At 46.1% G+C, this 20,928-nt stretch overlaps 2 long non-coding RNA genes across 2 annotated transcripts in view; one reads left to right on the forward strand and one right to left on the reverse strand.

Annotated features, from left to right (window-relative positions):
* The window catches only part of LOC116534227, a 66,340-nt gene extending 57,531 nt beyond the window's left edge, over positions 1-8,809 (reverse strand). The window contains exon 1 of the long non-coding RNA XR_004261635.1: positions 8,716-8,809. This is a non-coding gene — a long non-coding RNA (uncharacterized LOC116534227). The remainder of the gene's footprint in view (positions 1-8,715) is intronic.
* Positions 8,810-10,720: 1,911 nt separating this feature from the next.
* Positions 10,721-14,145, forward strand: LOC116534130. Its single transcript, XR_004261600.1, has 3 exons — positions 10,721-10,735; positions 10,872-11,032; positions 13,845-14,145. It is a non-coding gene; the product is annotated as an uncharacterized LOC116534130 (long non-coding RNA).
* The last annotated feature ends 6,783 nt before the right edge of the window (positions 14,146-20,928 follow it).

Raw genomic sequence — 20,928 nt, forward strand, 5'->3', positions numbered from 1 at the left:
TGAATCCACCCATCAGTTATGAGATAAAAGTCAGCAGTCCAATTTTCCTACTTCCCAGGCACGTATAACATTTATTTAAATTATTTGAAGCTAGTCCAAAGTTGTGTTTAAATCCTTGTTTACCAAGTGGGTACCTTTTGCAAGTGAATATACTAACATCAAAAGACAAATATCCATGTAATAATGATAAATAGAGCCCAATGTTAAAAATATTATAAATGAACATTTTCTAGGGAGGAATTCATGATCATTGATGGAGTTATTCTGTCCCAGGCTCTGGTTCCTTCAGCTTACTTCACCTCCCAGGGCCTCAGTTACGCATAGGGGAGCAATCGTGGTTATTTCCAGGCTCAGACCTGCGGCCTTTTAATTCCCCCTTGTCAGCTTCCACCCGTCCTTCTGCACTTTCAACCTGACCCATTTGTGAGGTTTGCCTGCCGTGAGCAAAGGCTATGAGCACGGCCTTTAAGTTTGAAACACCAAGCCTTAGAACAGTGCTCTCAAACTTGAACATGCTTCAGAATCACCCTGAATGCACACTGGTAGGCTGCTGGACCCCACCCAAGAGTTTCTGAGTCAGCAGGTTTGGGGTAGGGCCTGGGATTTTGCATTTAACAAGCAATGTTGATGCTGCTGGTCCCAGACCTCACTTTGGAAACTGCTGTATTAGAGCTACTTTTGACCTCAGATGTCCACTAGCACCACCTGCGGATTAAAAAAAATCAATTCCCCGGCTGCACCCCAGGAGAATTAAATTGGGACCTCAGAGAGACAGCAGTGTTGTGCTCTGGGCTCACTTAGCTGTTGATCACCCCTGCAGCTGACGCTGGAGAGATTAGGGCTCAGCAAACTTTTTCTATAAAGAACCAGTTAGTACATATATTAGGCTTTGCAGCCCACATATGGTTTCTGCAGTATATTCTTCTTTGCTTTTTGCTTGTTTGTTTCAAATCTTCAAATATGTAAAGAAATCATTCTTAGCTTTCAGGTCATAGTGTAAAAACAGTTTTGGAGCCCTGGAGAATTTGCAGCAGACAGACATGCATCTGTCACATTTAATGATGAAAATAGCTACTCACGATTAGCATTATTTATACAATAAATTAAAGCAAGGTGAATGTAGATAATTTAAAGGAATTAAAGGTACAAGGTAAATGTGGCTTCTCCTTAGTAAACATTTACTGTTACCCATCACTGCACTTTCTAGCCGAGTTCTCCTTTCTACACTAAAAGAAAAAGAGGAGAGGGGTTTCCTTCTGCCTCCAACCCCTTTCTGGTTCACTGTACTAGTATTTGATTCCCAGTACTTTCAAGTTAAAAGCCCTTAGCTATCTATTCAATGCTGTCAGAAAGTGTTAATTGCCTTTCTAGGATTTCATTCTCTCCCAGTGCTTCTAGTTCTAACTTCCTGCCTCACCCTCTCTCCCCACACAGAGGAGTTTCTTCTTCTGGAAAGCCTGGCTGCTCTAAGCCTCTGCATGCACATCCCCAAATGCGGAGTTATCTGGCGCTTTCTCACATCCTCTTCCTTGTGCCTCTCTTCTCTCCAACCCAAAGAGTACTCCCTCAGTAACTAAGCCACTCCCTCCCACCCTCCCTCATCCCCACCTATCTGCTCAGCTTTGGTATAAAATGATCATGCCTAGAACAGTAAGTGAGTGTCTGAATGGGCCTAAGAACTCCCAGAAGTTTTTTGCTTTTAAATCTGTTCCAAATCTCAGACAAAATGGACCATATCCACCTTTACTCCAATCATTTGTTCTTTTCTTCTGAGCCATTTAAACACACTAGCACCTGTTAGTAAAACACCTAAGCTCTTAAAAAATATAAATGACTTAAAGAAGGAGGGTGGAGATCTGGATATATTAATAGAAATGGACGTCTTTTTTTTTTTTTTTTTTTTTTTTTGAGATGGAGTCTTGCTGTGTTGTCCAGGCTGGAGTGCAGTGGAGTAATTTTGGCTCACTGCAGCCTCTGCCTCCAGGGTTCAAGTGATTCTTCCGCCTCAGCTTCTCAAGTAGCTGGGACTACAGGTGTGTGCCATCATGCCAAGCTAATTTTTGTATTTTTAGTAGGGACGGGGTTTCACCATATAGGCTAGGCTGTTCTCGAACTCCTGACCTCATGATATGCTGCCTTGGCCTCCCAAAGTGCTGGGATTACAGGTGTGAGCCACTGCGCCTGGCTGCCTCCATCATTTTCTAAACATACAAATGATGACCTTGAATCCTAGGACTCTTGGGTGGTTCACCTGTTGAAAGGATTTATGTTGCCTTAACTGGGCCACCATGTGACCACAAAGGGATGAGGCAGGGCTGGCTTCACAAGTGTCCACACGTGTGGGCTCACAGGCTCACGTTTGGAAGGACCCTGTGCTTGGTTTAATGCCCTGCTGTTGGCATCTTGAAATTCCTGATAATTTTCTCTTTGAACATGTGTTTTGTAACAGAAATCCAATGGGACAGTGGGACATGAACATGAGCAGAAGATATGTGCCTATGTGTGTCCATGCCTCCCTGCTCTCCATGTGCATGTGGTGTTCATGATGCCTGTGAGGACAGAATTCCAGGGACCCACAGTGCATGGGAACTCGGAGGACCTCAAAGGGAGCCCAAGACAAGATGTCTGCAACACAGTAAACAGGTTCTCCGTAGCCCTGAAAAGCCACACTCTATGTTGGAATCAGAGCGTTGTTCAAGTGCAGAAAGAGATACATTCCAAGAAACACAAACGACCACGGAACCCTATGGCACCCTATCCTTTATTTGTGCTGCTTCCTGCTTTAACCAACCCCTTACACCAAAATGGTGACATAGAAGAAAATAAAAACAGGGTCATGGATAGCTCCCTTTTCCTTTCAGTCCCTCCTAGCTTACTGTTAGGCATTTCAAGGAACTGTTTAAATTAGCTGGGTGTAGTGAGTGGCACATGCCTGTAGTTCCAGCCACTCTGGAGGCTGAGGTGGGAGGATGGCTTGAGCCTGGGAAGGTGAGGCTACAGTGAGCTGTGATCGTGCCACTGCACTCCAGCCTGGGCGACCAAGCAAGCATCTGTCTCAAAAAAAGTTTAAGAAAAACAATTAGAATAAAAAACGTTCAGAAGAAAAAAGTACAGAGGACAGAAGTGAGAAGTGAGTTGTATCGTCCTGTTTGTTTGAAGTCAGTTAGAAAAAAAAATTACATTATCCTGTTTAACCACATAGCTGGTATGGTAGCTAGACTGTGCAGCCTTTTTGGCAAGTAGAGGTTTCAGTTTCCATAAATATTCCCGAAATACTAGAAAGAGATTTCTCTCTCATAGCTGCCTTTTGTAGAAAAGTAGTAGGGTTTTGACTTTGTCCTATACCCTGGTTTTAGAATAGCAGTGCTCAGCACTACTTGAGATAGAATTGTGTTTATTATTGTGGAGATGGGGTGTGGCTCTGTTACCTAGGCTAGCCTCGAACTCCTGGGCTCAAGCCATCCTCCTGCCTCAGCCTCCCAAAGTGCTAGGGTTATAAGCATGAGCCACTGCACCCGGCCCCTGTCTGAGCCTTTTAAACACTGGAATTCTGTGAGTAAATGACCTGAACTGATTTTTTAAAAATGTAAACCATATAAGGTAGAACGCTGGACACTGGAGAGTAAAAGCAAACTATTAGTGATATGGCCTTTGATTAATATTTTTAAGATACAGAGACAAATTCTCATTTATGTTGAAGTCTGGCTGACAAAAGTCTTTCCAACTATGAAGTTCATGTTTAACAACAATAAATCAGAACAAGGCTGAGAGCCACTGGGGGGTTATGTCACACCACCATCAAAGGGGGACCCCTGCTCAATGCTTCAAAACAGCCTAGGGAACCATGAAAGCAAGTCTCCTGGGCATTTCCTGAGCCTCTGTAACATCCTCAATTTTTGACATTTCACAACAAGGATACTTCAGCTTCTGATCGGGGTCGTGTGCTTGTACATGAGGGAGGGAGGGGCAGCTGTCCCAGTGAGGGAGGGAGGGGAAGCTGTTGCGGTGCAGCCACTTTCCTTCCCGTAGATGGGTGTGGGGAGTAGCATGGAAGTAACAGTTGGAAAGGGAAGAAAGGAGGTGCCTGGTTGGCCTGGGGTCTAACCAGCAGGAGGCCAAAGACCCCTGGACTACTGACAGAGGAGACCAACATTAGACAATCCCACAGTGGTCACCATCTGAGAGCCCCCTCCTCACCACGGGCCTTTTCCCACACCACTTCACTGCGGTCACTTAGGTGCTTCGTGCCCTCTACTGAGTCCAGCTCAGGCAGGCATCCATGCACCTCACTAGGAGTTAGAGGTCATTTTCTCCATTGACAGATGAGGAAATGGAAGTGTAGTGAGGTCACGTGACACCGCGAAGTTCTCACGGAGAGGAAGGGTGGTAGCCAGGATCCACGCCTGGACCATCTGCCCCCAGAGCTAAGCTCTCCTGCCAGTCTTGCTGCCTGCTGCCTCCGCCTGCAGGCTCTGCCCACCTTTCCTTTTTGGGAGCTCCAGCTGTGGCTTGGTGGGTGCCACTCAGTCTGCACTTGGCTGTTTTCTCACCGATTCCTGGGTGTAAGTTTACTCTCTTCAACAAGTAGCACTCAGGGTTCAGGGGCGGCTCCTGATGAATTTCTCAGGGCCTGGAGGCTCGAGGCTGCAGTAGACACTTGGTGAATATTAGTACTTAGTGTATATCTGTCGCCTCCCTCTGCAACTCTATCAGCACTGTGGTGTGTGGACCCAGAAACGCACTGAAGTCAGCCAGAGTGGGGACATGTACAAGAAGGAAGGGAGCATCAAAAGGAGTGAACAGAGGGCCCAGTTCTCTACTCCCATCTTCTCTCCATTTGTCTCCACAATCTCCCTTCACAACCCTCCTAAACCAACCAGACAAAACGATGATGTCTCCTTCTGTGTCATGGGCATGGCCGTTACTGCTCCTTGCGTGGGGCTTAGAAAAGGGAGAGGTAAACCTAGGTTCTGCGCCCCAAACCTGGGCACAGTGTTGGACACAGCAGTTGTCCAACCATTTCCAAGTGTATTTACAGAAAAAGACAGCACGAGAATGTTTTACATGGAGACGAGCTTGGAAACCCTAGGAACCATGGCTGCTGTAAATACAAGCCAAGGCTGGTCCACCACGTGGCTGTCCTGTAGGCTCAGCAACTGCCCAGAGAGCAGAGCTCCCCTGCACTGGCAACTACTCAAGCAAGACAATGCTGAGTGGGCATCTCCTGGGGACGAGGCAGCCTGCGAACACACCCAACAGAGGATCATGACGAACACAGTCGACTTAATCAGGAGCTCTCAAATATCTGTGAGTGGTTTATCCACCTTGCAGATGTTCTGTGATTTTTCCCTGCCCAGGCTCTGTCTCTTCCATGGATCAGAGTTCCCACATAGCCCTTGCTGCTGTATTGTATGCAAAATCATTTTCATATTAACTCCAATCAAAAATTAAGGAAATTAAATCAGTTGCATAAGAATATCCATGGATGGGCTGGGCGTGGTGGCTCATGCCTGTAATCCCAGCACTTTGGGAGGCCGAGGCGGGTGGATCACGAGGTCAAGAGATCGAGACCATCCTGGCCAACATGGTGAAACCCTGTCTCTATTAAAAATACAAAATAATTAGTTGGGCGTGGTGGCTTGCGCCTGTAGTCCCAGCTACTCGGGAGGCTGAGGCAGGAGAATTGCTTGAACAAGGGAGGTGGAGGTTGCAGTGAGCCCAGGTCGTGCCACTGTACTCCAACCTGGTGCCTGGTGACAGAGTGAGACTCTGTCTCAAAAAAAAAAAAAAAAAAAAAAATACCTGGATGAATTCTATGGGCAAACAGAAATGAGCTGCAGAACAACCACTCTGTGTGTGTGAATCCTGCCTGTGACCCTCACAGAGGGCCAAGTGTGTGTTACTTCCGGGTGCAGTGCTACTGTTTCAACTTGGAGCTGGAAAGATGAAAAGACCCTTTAAGTCTTCCGGTGCAAGGTTTTCTAGTTTTATTTTAGTGGGAGGGCCCTTTCTTCAAACCTGGAAGCAGACATGTAACTTAGATTAACCCCAGGCTGCTGGTGTGAGGGATCCAGGGCCATGGGGCTTACGGTCCCCCTCCAAAGCTCCTAGGAGAGCAATTTGAGAAACAGGCATGCGTCACCCCCATTCCCTTATTAACTTACTCGCTCACGCATTCACACAACCAGATTTCTTGAGCACATACTGTGTTTAGGTGCTGGTGAGACAGCAGACAACAGGACAAAGGCAGTCTTCGCTTTCACTAAGCTCACATTGTAGCAGGACATGGCAAAGGGAAGTTCAGAACAGGTGGCCAGTGCTACAGAGGAAACAGGTCACGGAAGTAATGTGACCATGATGAGGAGGTGGCCACTCTAGATGGGGAAATGGACAGGCCTCTCCGAGGAAGTGAGACACAACTGAGATCAGAATGACAATCTGGAAAGATGCCCTGATTTGGACCAATGAGGAAGCAGACCCAGTGAGGCAAAGCAGCCTTCCCCAGGACATGGCGGGGCATGGGCACAGCTGGGACCTAACCTGGGTTTCCAGCATCCTCCACCCAGGGCTCTTTGCTTTCACAAACATTACTAAACAGCTACCACATATAAAGAAGTCTCAGTGGGCCAGGCATGGTGCCTCATGCCTATAATCCCAGCACTTTGGGAGGCCAAGGTGGGCGGATCACCTGAGGTCAAGATTAGAGTCCAGCCTGGCCAACGTGGTGAAACTCCATCTCTACTAAAAATACAAATATTAGCCGGGTGTGGTGGTACGTGCCTGTAATCCCAGCTACTCAGGAGGCCGAGGCAGGAGAATCACTTGAACCCAGGAGGTGGAGGTTGCACAGAGCTGAGATGGTGCCACTGCCCTCCAGCCTGGGCAACAAAGAGAGACTCTGTTTCAAAAAAAAAAAAAAAGTCTCAGTGACAGATGTCATCCAAGGGCAATCAAACCACCAGATCAAGTCCTGCTGTTTGGCGCTATCTGGCCTGACTCTTCCCTCCCCTCCCCTCCTAAGCTGAGGCCAGGGTTGGCCCTGGATCTGAAGTCTCTATACCCCAAAAGAGCTCCGCAGTTGTTGGCACCCTAGACCTGTGACCTTGGCTGGGAAAGCTTCTTCATCTCCTGTCTTTCTGGCTGTAAACTGGAGCATGCTCCTTACTGCTTCATTTGGCATAAAGGTAAAAGCAAGATGGCAGGCGTAAGCCCACTGGTTCATCTGGAGGATGGCTCTCTGGAAAGGAAAAGTGCTTCAGGGCGATTTAAAGACATCAAAGCCAGTTTTCCTCCTGTGCTGTGGAAGGCATTCATACAAGAACTATGAGAAACTACACAGGTCTGTACATATTTTACATGCAAGAGTCAGACACTCCTGTTGTGCTGAATGTGGCAGGAGGCAGCCTGCAAGTGGCTCCCCCACTATCCACAAACCAAGCAGCTCCAGGCCACCCAAGCACTCCCCAGCCCCAGACCACCAACTCTGCACCTGTGACCCAGCTGTGTCCCTGGCCCTAGGAGCCTTGCTGCTGCCAAAGCACTTCCAGGCGTTAACTAATGGGAGCTTCCAGATTCCTAGGGAGATAGGCCAGTGACTATTAGTCCCATTCTTCACACAAAGCAACTGAGCCCCAGATGATGTTTTCAGGCAACAAAGCAAATGAAGCAGTGACAACCACTAAGTTCCAATTCAAATCTAGGTCTCCAGGCTCCATCTGCTGCTTTCCACTACAAGTCAGCTGCCCCCAAATTGAACACGCCGTGGCCTAATACCACCCTCATTCTCGGGCCACCCCACCCTCCACCTGCATACACCCTACACCCGAGAGTGCACTTAGGACTTTTTCTAGAAGCTGCCTCTTCTCACAACCCCACCTCAGAATACTTGCCACACACTGCAGACCCCTGGAGCACTATTCCTGCACACACAGCAGCTGAGACCCATGTTAAGATGCTGTCCAGCCGAACCCAATGGAGCAGCTTCTCTTTCACACTTTCCAGCAAATGCGCCGTTGAAACTGCACATATCACCTATGAGAGCTCTACACCTCAGAACCTTCACACCCTCCTTTCCGTAGGGGCCAGCCAGCTGCATGTGCAGGGAGGGGCACACAAACACAGGTGACAGGGCCTGCAGTCATGTTCCCACAAATACACAGAGGTGCCCAGGGAACACGGGACACCCCTGCACAGGCAGCCCGACCCGCCGAGAACAATGAGCACCGCACACAGCAGCTGCCAGCAATGAGCAAACCCCGTGTTGCAGGAGGTAGGCGGCCAAGGCCGGTCCACATCTAGCTAAGCAGCTTTGAGCCTGTCGCCTAAGCTTATGCACAAGAGGCAGCTAATGGAATTCAGGGTGGACAAGGAGAATGACATTTTGAAGAGGAACAACCATGTCCCAGGAGGGCACACACACAGCTCTCAGAGACCCAGAGCTCTTCCCAACGCACAAGTGCAGAAGGCAGACTCCGGCGTGTGGTTACAGACGCTAAGCTGCGCGCCCCTGCGCACGCCAACGCGTGGTCCCATCCGCCGCGTCCCTCGGGATGCCTGCCCCACTCCTGTCCACAGCCGGCGTCCCCTCGCCCGCCCGCCCCGCCCGGACCCCCAGCCTCCCTCCCCTCCCCCTCCCCCTTCCCTCCGCCCCCCTTCCCTCCTCCCCAGCGCTCTGCCTCAGGCGGGCGCACTTCTCCCGCCGCCATCCGCACTTACCCGGCCCGGACCTGGGGCTCCGTTAGCTGCGATGGGAGCCGAGCCTAGAGAGGCGGAGAGCGGCGGAGAGCTGGGCCACCGCACACGGCCGGCGCCCGGGTCCGCCCCTTCGCTCCCGGCTGGGGGAGTGTCCGCGCGCCTCCCGCCGGCCCCGCGCCCCCGCGCCCCCGCGCCCAGCGGCGGTACTCCGCGCCGGTTCTCCTCGCCTGGGAGGCTGGCCGGAACCCCGCACGCGGGCGGGCAGCCTCTTTGTTAGCAAGTTTGCCTTTCTGCATGCGATTCAGAGCACGCAGAGCGAATTAAGTGGAGTTAGGGGCACTGTGCGGCTGCCGAGGGGGGAAACCACCTGCGGGGAGCGGGGGATGGACTTGGTGAGGGGCGGAGGAGCGGCTTTCAAACCTCCCTGCCCTCCGTGGCCCCCAGCGCCCACCCTATCCGCCCTCTCAGAACCCTCCGTCCCCCTGCCTACATCGGCCCCTGGGAGAGGTTGGTCTTTGGAGGTTCCCAGGGACTTTAGGGACAAGGTCTGAATGCAGAGAGCCTCCCCACTCCTCATCCTTCGCCCCAAGACTCCCATCACGTCCATGTCCCTCTCAGAGTCCTGGGGACCATCGGCCTTACATTCCCTGGCCCAGAGGGAATCAGGACTCTTCCTAATCTGAAGCGAAAAGAGTAGACGGTAGGGCCCAGCCGCCCCAGCCTGCACCCGGTGGAGGTGCAAAGCTGCCCCTACGTGGGTCTGCCCTAGCAGAGGGGCGTGCATAATGGTTTTTTTTCCAGAGCAGCGGTGGCCTTGTGCTTATCCAACCGTGTTCTTTTGAAACTTGACTGCAGTAAGCCAGCATCTCCATTTACCAGGTTTCTAGGTCAGGGAGGCCACCGCTACTGGCCGGTAGGGAACGCGAAGGTCGCCACTGCGCCTCAGAGCACCATTGCTCTCAATGCCCCAGCTGGCCGCTGAGGAGGGCTTCGCACAGGGCTGTGCGGGAAGGAGCTGATGGCCACAGTCCCCTGAGATGAAGACCTGAATTCAGAAGCTGCCGCAAAGGAGTCCACAGAGCTTGCTGTGCGCGGTGCAGGAGGAGGAGGGTGGTGGGAGAGAGGGGGTAAAACCGGGAAGTCAGGAGGAGACGTGGAGTGATGTGAGGTTGAGTTTCGTGCAGGGAGAGCTCGGTTGGAGAAGCAGGCCACCTTCGTCCAGGGGTACACATCCAGCAAATGCAGTGGGATGACCTGTGGTACTTAGGAGAGAGGTGGAGGCAAGAGATGCGAATTTTGGAATCATCTGGAAAGAAGTTGGGTTGACAAGGGAAGAGATGGGGCAAGAGGGTAGAAAAGATGGAACAGGGCTGGAGACAGAAGCTAAGTCTAAGGAGGAGAAGGAGCCCATGACAGAAGCCGCGCGGGAGGGTCGGGACTGTGCAGGGTGAGAGAACTCAGGAGAAAAGGGATATTCAGTTCGGCCCGGCTACAGGGACATCAGGAAGGAGGTGCCCAAGAAAGCAGGCTTAGATTTGGAAATGAGGAGATCTCTGGGGGCTTTCGAGAGAATTATTTGAGTGGTGGGTTGTGTAGACCAGGTTGCCACTCCCTGGGGGACATGGGGATCCTGGATCCAGTTGGTTGATGCAGGGATACAAAGGTCCATCTCTTTGCTTTCCTTCAGGGGGACTCTGAAGGGCCGCCCCAGCTCCACAGCTTCCCGAGGGATGCGAAGAGGCCTCAGTGGAAAGCAGCACAGTTCAGGTTCAGTCTCTGCCTAATCCTGTTTCCCTCACTCTCTCAAGGTGAGTGAGGTCTATGGGGGGGAAACCCTTCCCAGCCCTACCCGTAGACTTCCTGGAATGCCTGGAACAGCTTAGTGACCCAGGCACAGGTGGCTTGAGACAACCTAGACAATTGGGCCTGCTGTCAGAGTGAATGCCCCCCCCAAACCCCCCCGCAGGAGACCCCTGCAGGCAGATTTCCATCTCCATGCAGTCTAGAAATCCAGCCTGAGATCCAACGGCACCGAGAAAGGGTGAGTGAAACAGAGAAAAGACGGGATGGAGGAACAGAGGTGGAAACCAGCCGGCAGGAGCAAGAGGGGGTGATGGTGGGAGACAGGCAGGAAGGAGCAGGTATGTGATTTGGTATCTCTCTCCTCCATCTCCAAGGAAGCTGTTTCAAGAGATAGGGATTGTCAGAAAAAGCCAGAGACGCTGGTGTTAAAGGGAAACACTGAGAATGAGGAGTGCGGACGAGGGTTATTCGTAATAGAAGATGGGTCTTCAAAAGCCAGGAGGCAGAGGAGGGGAATGCCGTTGGTGGGATAAAGGTGAGGGGAAGCTGAGATTCCTGAAGTTAGTCATGTTAAAACAGTGCTGAGGAAAGAGAAAGTTGGAAAATGGTCTAGAGGGACCTTTAGCAACATGAGAGGGCGAGGGATGAATGAATCTCTGGGCCAGGATATTCCCTCTGTAGCACCATCCCTGGGAGCATTAAACATCAGGAGTAGTGAACCAACAGAAATAGAATATGAAATTAACAATTTCCCAGGAATCATGTTTACGCACATAAAAAAATAGGTGAAAATAATTTCAATAATGTATTTTATTTAACACAATATATTTTAGATATGTGTTAAATAAAATATATCATTAAAATTGACATGTGTCAATATAAAAATTAATAATGAGATGTACCTTTTTTTACTACGAAGTCTTCCAACTCTGGTGTGTTTTTTACATGTATTGCACACCTAGGTTCAGACACTGAAGTTTCATTAGAAATACTGGATCTGTATTTAGGTTTTATAACATTGATGGTTGAAGAAGCAGATTTGCAAACCAAATTGCTTCATATGTACTTATGCCTTTTACTAACTGAATCAAATGATCAGTCTTTAAGTTAATTAAAATGAAATGAAATAAAAAAAATCCTGCCCTTCAGTTGCACGGAGCACCTCTCAAATGTTCAGTAGCCCCGCATGTGGCTAGCGGCTACTATAGCAGACCACACAGGTCTGAATTGGAATTCAGAGACTTTTGGATTTGGGCCTTTATTTCGTCCTGATTTTCTATGAAGGAGTGGGCTTGCCTACCCCAAGTGCTGTACCACTAAAAAGTTTCTCATCTGTTCCATCTCATTTCACAAAACTCCCTTGAAGAAGGGAGAAGTTTGAGAGTCCGTCTATGAATAGGGAAACGGGGCTTTGGCTTGGACTAGAAAAGGTGTGAGGGAGATGGGATATGAGTTGGAAGTATCCCATTTTGATTTTTGTTCTGTGTTCATAGGGGGAACAAGGTTTATCTGTCAGATTGGGTGCTCCAGAGAAGGAACTGAGAGTGCACTGTGATGATGCACTTGCTTGTACCAACTCCCATCTTAGTAGTTTCCCTTGAGCTCTGAGCACTGGCTGCGTCACCAACAGGTGGATGGAGCTGCTATGTCTAGGCCTCATTTCCTGCATCTGAAAACTGGGAGAGTAGTTCCTTTTTTTGAAAAATAGGAGGGGCCAGGGAAATCCCAAATTTGGAGACTGGTGCTCCTCAGCCAGGCCTGTAGCTCATCTGCTGTCCCTGCGTGGGTGCCAGCAGCTTCTGCATTCGGTCCACACTCTGGTATCATTTGCCTGCCTTTATATCTGATAGAGAGATCTGTCAGGGGATACAAGAGTGAGGGAAATTCTAGAGACTCCTTTAGAAATGTAAAAATAATAATACTTAGGCGTTCTTGCTTTTATCTAAAATGGCATACATCTCTTGCTACTTGGAGGTTCAAGATGGATCTTTGAGACCCCCTGCATGCCAGCACAGGGCCTGATAGCCTCTCCATGCAGCAGTATCTATCGCCGTCCCTAGAAGTGGAGCCACAGGAGATACCATGGTAATTGTGGCTTTGTTTTGAGGATGGTTCACACACATACACACACACACACACACACACACACACACACACACGTGCATGGCATGGAGGAGCCTGACCTGTTATTGTTGGCATCCCCACGATACATGGCACATTAGCTTAGTGTTCAGGTTGTACCACAAACCTTCAAGGTCAGGAGCTGTAAAACTTGGATTTCTCCATCCCCTGGGCATAAGCCTGTCTTTCAAAACAATTTCTGGCCACTACCTAGAAGAGTTGAAAATAAAGTTTTCCTTGACAACCTCTACTCCTGCCTCCCTGACATCCCTGCTTGGTTAAGCTGCCCTCCTGCCATGGCCTTAGTAAATACTCTGTGTATAGACTCTTGACAGAGTCATTCCTGGGAAAAACCGCTTCATTCTTGGAGATAGGGAACAATGCCCTCAGGATACACATCAGGGACAACTTGTCTGACTCAGCCTGCTTCCCCGTCTTTAAAATGGGGAGATCTTCCTACCTTGGCTTTCCAAAGTGCTGGGATTGCACATGAGCCACTGTGCCCAGGAGAATTGCTTGAGCCCAGGAGTTCGACACCAGCTGGGGTAACACAGAGAGAACTCATCTTTACCAAAACCAAATATAGACATAAAATATGATGGGAAGAAACTCCTGCTAAGATTCTTTTTACAGCCTTAAGAGAGTGGAAACTGGTTGTGGTTTCTCTATTCATGTGAAAAATAGAGCCAAAAAGCCCCCTGTCAGCACGTTTCTCTCTTCCAGCAGGACTGAGGAATGATCCGTGGTTAAATATTGATCAGTTAGAATTAGCTTCAGTTCAGTCTGCATTTGACTAAGAACTTGATGACTGAACGTGCTCATTTTTGCAACACTGTCTGGGGCTAATGGGTAAAGAAATGACTGTAAAATGGAACCTCCCAATCTCAGGTGTAATTCCCATGAGAAAGATGTTACACCAGAAATAGGAGATTTCCAGCTGTTCTCAGGCACACTTTCAATGACATTAAGAACATTAGTTGCACTAATTGGTGCTTGAAATAATTATTGATCTTTGTCAACAGTGTCAAAAGCATTGCTCAAATGTCCAAATGCTTGTCATGCTCTCTTGGCATTCTACATGAAGGATTTCACAGCCTGGTTCTTTCCCAGGAGAGCATTAGTTAAGGCAAAACATAGAAAAACACATCTAGGATACAGACAACATAAGTACAGACAGCTGAGCAAATATATAAATAACACCCAAAATGACACTTAAATATTTACAGCTGGAGATTTCTGCTACGTGCAGCACATGCTGCTAATTCTCTCTCATCTCCAGGAAGTTTCCTAAAACCTGCTTCTGTAACTAGCAGACAGGTCTTCTGGATCCAAGGTCACCCGCTGGGGAGAAAGAGAAGCCTTTGGATAAACATCACAAGTTTTCTTGGAACATTTATCCTGTTTAGATTTTATTTAAGATTTTTTAAAAAGAAGGGAATAAGGTTTTTTACAAATATTTTCCAAAGTATAGCATTTATATATGCTCATTTTAGACAATTTGATCAGTATAAAATATTAAACTAAAAACTTGCTTGGAATCTTAGCTGTCAGAATTAATACTGTATTACTATATTATGGTGAATATCCTTTTGATGGTGTGTATGTTTGTGCATGTGTGTTTGTAACTTCAATTTTTAAAATTTGAGAATATAGTCTAGTTATCTTTTTATGTCAACAGATTTAGGAATATATTACATGGGCAGCTAGGGAAAGCCACTGTACCCAGACTGCTTCTAGATTCCTCCTCTCTGGGAAGGGCATCTCTAAAAGAAAGGTAATAGCCCCAGTCAGGGATTTATAGATCAAATCCCCAAATCCCTGGGACAGAGCACCTGGGGAAGGGAGCAGCTGTGGGCACAGCTTCAGCAGACTTAAATGTTCCTGCCTGCCGGCTCTGAAGACAGCAGTGGATCTCCCAGCACAGTACTTGAGCTCTGTTAACAGACAGACTGCCTCCTCAAGTGGGTTCCTGACCCCCATGCCTCCTGACTGGGACACATTTCCCAGCAGGGGTCGACAGATACCTCATATAGGAGAGCTCTGACTGGCATCTGGTGGGTGCCCCTCTGGTATGAAACTTCCAGAGGAAGGAGGAGGCAGGATCTTTGCTGTTCTGCAACCTCTACTGGTGATACAGGCAAACAGGATCTGGAGCGGCCCTCTAGCAAACTCCAGCAGACTGACAGCAGAGGGGCCTGACTGTTAGAAGGAAAACTAACAAACAGAAAGGAATAGCATCAACATCAACCAAATGGACATCTACACGGAAACTCCATCTGAAGCTCAGCAACATCAAAGACCAAAGGTAGATAAATCCACAAAGATGAGGAAATACCAGTGCAAAAAGGCTGAAAAATTCCAAAAACCAGAATACCTCTTCTCCTCCAAAGGAACACAGCTCCTCACCAGCAAAGGAACAAAACTGGATGGAGAATGAGTTTGACAAATTAACAGAAGTAGGCTTCAGAAGGTGGGTAATAACAAACTCCTCCAAGCTAAAGGAGCACATTCTAACCCAACGCAAGGAAGCTAAGAACCTTGAGAAAAGGTTAGAGGAATTGCTAATCAGAATAACCAGTTTAGAGAAGAACATAAATGACCCGATGGAACTTAAAAACACAGCATGAGAACTTAGTAACATATACACAAATATCAATAGCCAAATCGATCAAGCAAAAGAAAGGCTGTCGGAAACTGAAGATCAACTTAAAGAAATAAAGCATGAAGACAAGACTAGAGAAAAAAGAATAAAAATAAACAAACAAAGCCTCCAAGAGATATGTGACTATGTGAAGAGACCAAACCTACACTTGATTGGTGTACTTGAAAGTGATGGGGAGGATGAATCCAAGCTGGAAAACACTCTTGAGGATATTATACAGGAGAACTTCCCCAACCTAGCAAGGCAGGTCAACATTCAAATTCAGGAAATACAGAGAGCACCACAAAGATACTCCTCGAGAAGAGCAACCCCAAGACACATAATTGTCAGATTCACCAAGGTTGAAATGAAGGAAAAAATGTTAAGGGCAGCCAGAGAGAAAGGTTGGATCACCCACAATAGGAAGCCCATCAGACTGACAGTGGATTTCTCTGCAGAAACCCTACAAGCCAGAAGAGAATGGGGGGCCAATATTCAACATTCTTAAAGAAAATAATTTTCAGCCCAGAATTTCATATCCAGTCAAACTAAGCTTCATAACTGAAGAAGAAATAAAATCCTTTACAGACAAGCAAATGCTGAGAGATTTTGTCATCCCCAGCTCTACCTTACAAGAGCTCCTGAAGGAAGCACTAAACATGGAAAGGAAAAATTGCCACCAGTCACTACAGAAACATACCAAATTGTAAAGACTATCGACACAAAGAAATTGCATTAACTAATGAGAAAAATAATCAGCTAGCATCAATATGACAGGATCAAATTCACACATAAACAATATTTATTAACCTTAAATGTAAATGGGCTAAATGCCCCAGTTAAAAGACCTAGACTGGCAAATTGGATGAAGAGTCAAGACTCATTGGTGTGCTGTATTCAGGAGACCCATCTAATGTGCAGAGACACACATAGGCTCAAAATAAAAGGATAAAGAAAGATTTACCAAGCACATGGAAAGAAGAACAGAAAAGCAGGGGTTGAAATCTTAGTCTCTGATGAAACAGACTTTAAGCCAACAAAGATCAAAAGAGACAAAGAATGGCATTACATAATGGTAAAGGGATCAATGCAACAAGAAGAGCTAACTATCCTAAATATATCTGCATCCAAATTAGGAGCACCCAGATTCATAAAGCAAGCTCTTAGAGACCTATAAAGAGACTTAGACTCCCACACAATAATGGTGGGAGACTTTAACACCCCTCTGTCAATATTAGACAGATCAAGAGACAGAAAATTAGCAAGGATATTCAGGTCTTGAACTCAGCTCTGAACCAAGCTGACCTAATAGACATCTACAGAACTCTCCACTCCAAAACAACAGAATAGACATTCTTCTCAGCACCACATTACACTCATTCTAAAATTGACCATATTGGAAATAAAACACTCCTCAGCAAATGCGAAAGAATGGAAATTGTAACAAACAGTCTCTCAGACCACAGTGCAATCAAATTAGAAATCAGGATTAAGAAACTCACTCAAAACTGCACAACTATATGGAAACTGAACAATCTGCTCTGAAAGACTACAGGGTAAATAACAAAATTAAGGCAGAAATAAATAAGTTTTTGAAAACAATGAGAACAAGGACACCACATACCAGAATCTCTGGGACACAGCCAAAGCAGTGTTTAGAGGGAAACTTATAGCACTAAATGCCCACAGGAGAATGCAGGAAAGATCTAAAATCAACACCCTAACATCACAATTAAAAGAACTAGAGAAGCAAGGGCAAGCAAATTCAAAAGCTAATAGAAGACAAGAAATAACTAAGATCAGAACAGAACTGAAGGAGATAGAGACACGAAAGGCCGTTCAAAAAGAAAATCAATGAATATAGGAGCTGGTTTTTTGAAAAGATCAACAAAATACATAGACCGCTAGTCAGACTAATAAAGAAGAAAAGATAGAAGAATCAAATAGACACAATAAACAATGATAAAGGGGATATCACCACTGATCCCACAGAAATACCCACTACCGTCAGAGAATACTATAAACACATCTACACAAAAAAACTAGAAAATCTAGAAGAAATGGATAAATTCCTGGACACATGCACCCTCCCAAGACTAAATCAGGAAGAAGTCAAATGCCTGAATAGACCAATAACAAATTCTGAAGTTGAGGCAGTAATTAATAGCCTACCAAAAAACAACAACAACAAAAAAGCCCAGGACCAGATAAATTCACAGCCGAATTCTGCCAGAGTTACAAAGAAGAGCTGGTACCATTCCTTCTGAAATGATTCCAAGCAATAGAAAAAGAGGGACTCCACCCTAACTCATTTTATGAGGCCAGCATCATCCTGATACCAAAACCTGGCAGAGATACAACAACAAAAATTTCACGCCAATATCCCTGATGAATATCGATGTGAAAATCCTCAATAAAATACTGGTAAACCAAATCCAGCAGCACATCAAAAAGCTTATCCACCACGATCAAGTTGGCTTCATCCCTGGGATGCAAGGCTGGTTCAACATACACAAACAAATAAGCGTAATCCACCACATAAACAGAACCAGTGACAAAAACCACATGATTACCTAAATAGATGCAGAAAAGGCCTTAGATAAAATTCAACACCCCTTCTTGCTAAAAACTCAATAAACTAGGTATTGATGGAATGCAACTCAAAATAATAAGAGCTATTTATGACAAACCCACAGCCAATATAATATGTAATGGGCAAAAGCTAGAAACATTACCTTTGAAAACTGGCATAAGACAAGGATGCCCTCTCTCATCACTCCTATTCAACATAGTATTGGAAGTTCTGGTCAGGGCAGTCAGGCAAGAGAAAGAAATAAAGTGTATTCAAATAGGAAGAGAGGAAGTCAAATTGTCTCTGTTTGCAGATGACATGATTATGTATTTAGAAAACCCCATCATCTTAGCCCAAAATCTCCTTAAGCTGATAAGCAACTTCAGCAAAGTCTCAGGATACAAAATCAATGTGCACAAATCACAAGCATTCCTATACACCAATCATAGACAAACAGAGAGCCAAATCATGAGTGAACTCCCATTCACAATTGCTACAAAGGGAATAAAATACCTAGGAATACAACTTACAAGGGATGTGAAGGACTTCTTCAAGGAGAACTACAAAGCCCTGCTTAAGGAAATAAGAGAGGACACAAACAAATGGAAGAACATTCCATGCTCATGGATAAGAAGAATTAATATCGTGAAAATGGCCATATTGCCCAAAGTAATTTATAAATTCAACACTATACCCATCAAGCTACCATTGACTTTCTCCACAGAATTAGAAAAAACTACTTTAAATTTCGTATGAAACCAGAAAAGAGCTCATATAGCTAAGACAATCCTAAGCAAAAAGAACAAATCTGGAGCCATCACGCTACCTGATTTCAAACTATCCTATGAGACTAAAGTAACCAAAACAGCATGATACTAGTACCAAAACAGATATATAGACCAATGGAACAGAACAGAGGCCTCAGAAATAACACCACACATCTACAACCACCTGATCTTTGACAAATCTGTCAAAAACAAGCAATGGGGAGAGGAGTCCCTATTTAATAAATGGTGTTGGAAAAACTGACTAGCCATATGCAGAAAACTGAAACTGGATCCCTTCCTTACACCTAATACAAAAATTAACTCAAGATCGATCAAAGACTTAAACGTAAGACCTAAAACCATAAAAACCCTAGAAGAAAGCCTAGATAATACCATTTAGGACATAGGCGTGGGCAAAGACTTCATGACTAAAACACCAAAAGCAATGGCAACAAAAGCCAAAATTGACAAATGGGACCTAATTAAATGAAAGAGCTTCTGCACAGCAAAAGAAACTATCATCAGAGTGAAAAAACAACCTACAGAATGGGAGAAAATTGTTCCAGTCTATCCATCTGACAAAGGGCTAATATCCAGAATCTACAAAGAACCTGAACACATTTATAAGAAAAAAACCAAACAACCCTATCAAAAAGTGGGTGAAGGATATGAACAGATGCTTCTGAAAAGAAAACATTTATGTGGCCAACAAACATATGAAAAAAAGTTCACCATCACTTGTCATTAGAGAAATGCAAATCAAAACCACAATGAGATACCATCTCATACCAGTTAGAATGGCGATCATTAAAAAATCTGGAGACAACAGATGCTGGAGAGAAGGTGGAGAAATAGGAACGCTTTTACACTGTTGGTGGGAGTGTAAATTAGTTCAATCATTGTGTAAGACAGTGTGGCAATTCCTCAAGAATCTAGAACCAGAAATACCATTTGACCCAGCAATCCCATTACTGGATATATACCCAAAGTATTATAAATCATTCTACTATAAAGACACATGCATATGTATGTTTATTTAGCACCGTTCACAATAGCAAAGACTTGGAATCAACCCAAATGGCCATCAGTGATAGACTGGATAAATAAAATGTGGCACCAAACTATGAATGATAAGTTCATGTCCTTTGCAGGGACATGGATAAAGCTGAAAACCATCATTCTCAGCAAACTGACACAAGAACAGAAAACCAAACACTGCGTGTTCTTACTCATAAGTAGGAGTTGAACAGTGAGAGCACATGGACACAGGAAGGGGAATGTCACACACTGGGGCCTGTCAGGGGGTGGGGAGCTAGGGGAGGGTTAGCACCTAATGTAAATGCAGGTCGATGGGTGCAGCAAACTACCATGGCACATGTATACCTATGTAACACATTCTGCACATGTATCTCAGAACTGAAAGTATAATAATAATACAAAAAATTGAAAAGAATGTTTCATATCATTTTTGATGTAATATTTTGATATACCACAATTTGTTTAATCAATCCCCTATTAATGAATATTTAGGATGGTTTTAATCTTTAAAATATTTTACTTAAGAGAACCAAGATGGCCGATTAGGAGCAGCTCAGGATTGCGCTCCCAGTGAAAGTACAGAGGGTGAGTGGACGCCGCATTTCCAGACGGATTTTTATTGCCCACAGACCAGGAGATTCCCAGGTGGAGGAGCCCCACGGGTCACCAGCATGGCTGCTTTGGCTGGTGTGGCTGCTTTGCTAGCACCCCGGGGTGGTAGTTCTCCTTACAAAATACACAGGCCCAGGCACCATTTTAGCTGGTGATTGGAGCTCCGGAAGGCAGAGTCGCCCATTCATCTGATTAAAAAGGGGACTGAAACAGGGAGCCAGGCCAGGAGATTCCTGGACTAAAAAACACCATGAATCTCAGCACCACTGTTTCAGCCGGTGCAGTGAGTTGCCACATGGGAAATCACATAGATCCTGGCGCCTTTTCAACAGGCAACTGGAACATCTGGGAGAGAGTCTACCGTTCAACTAGAAAAAAAGGCTCTGAGTCAGGGAGCCAGGTGATCAGGCTTGGCTAATCCCAACCCCACAAAAAAACAGCAATTGGAAACGCTCTGGGTTGAGAGTTTTACAGCAAGCACAGCTAAACCCAGGAAGGTCCAGCTCTGTGGGGGAGGGGCGTCCGCCATTACCAATGCACTCCACTACTTACAGAGGTAGTCTGCCATTGCTGAGGCAGCCGCCGTTGCCGAGGCAACCTGCCATTACAGAGAGAGTCTGCCATTACAGAGATTGGCAGACTTTGCTGAGGCAGTTCTAACTACACCTGTATAAACAGGA

The sequence above is a fragment of the Sapajus apella genome, unplaced genomic scaffold (genome assembly GCF_009761245.1).
Source record: "Sapajus apella isolate SASKATOON/1434 unplaced genomic scaffold, GSC_monkey_1.0 scaffold86, whole genome shotgun sequence".
NCBI classification, from domain to species: Eukaryota; Metazoa; Chordata; class Mammalia; order Primates; family Cebidae; genus Sapajus; species Sapajus apella.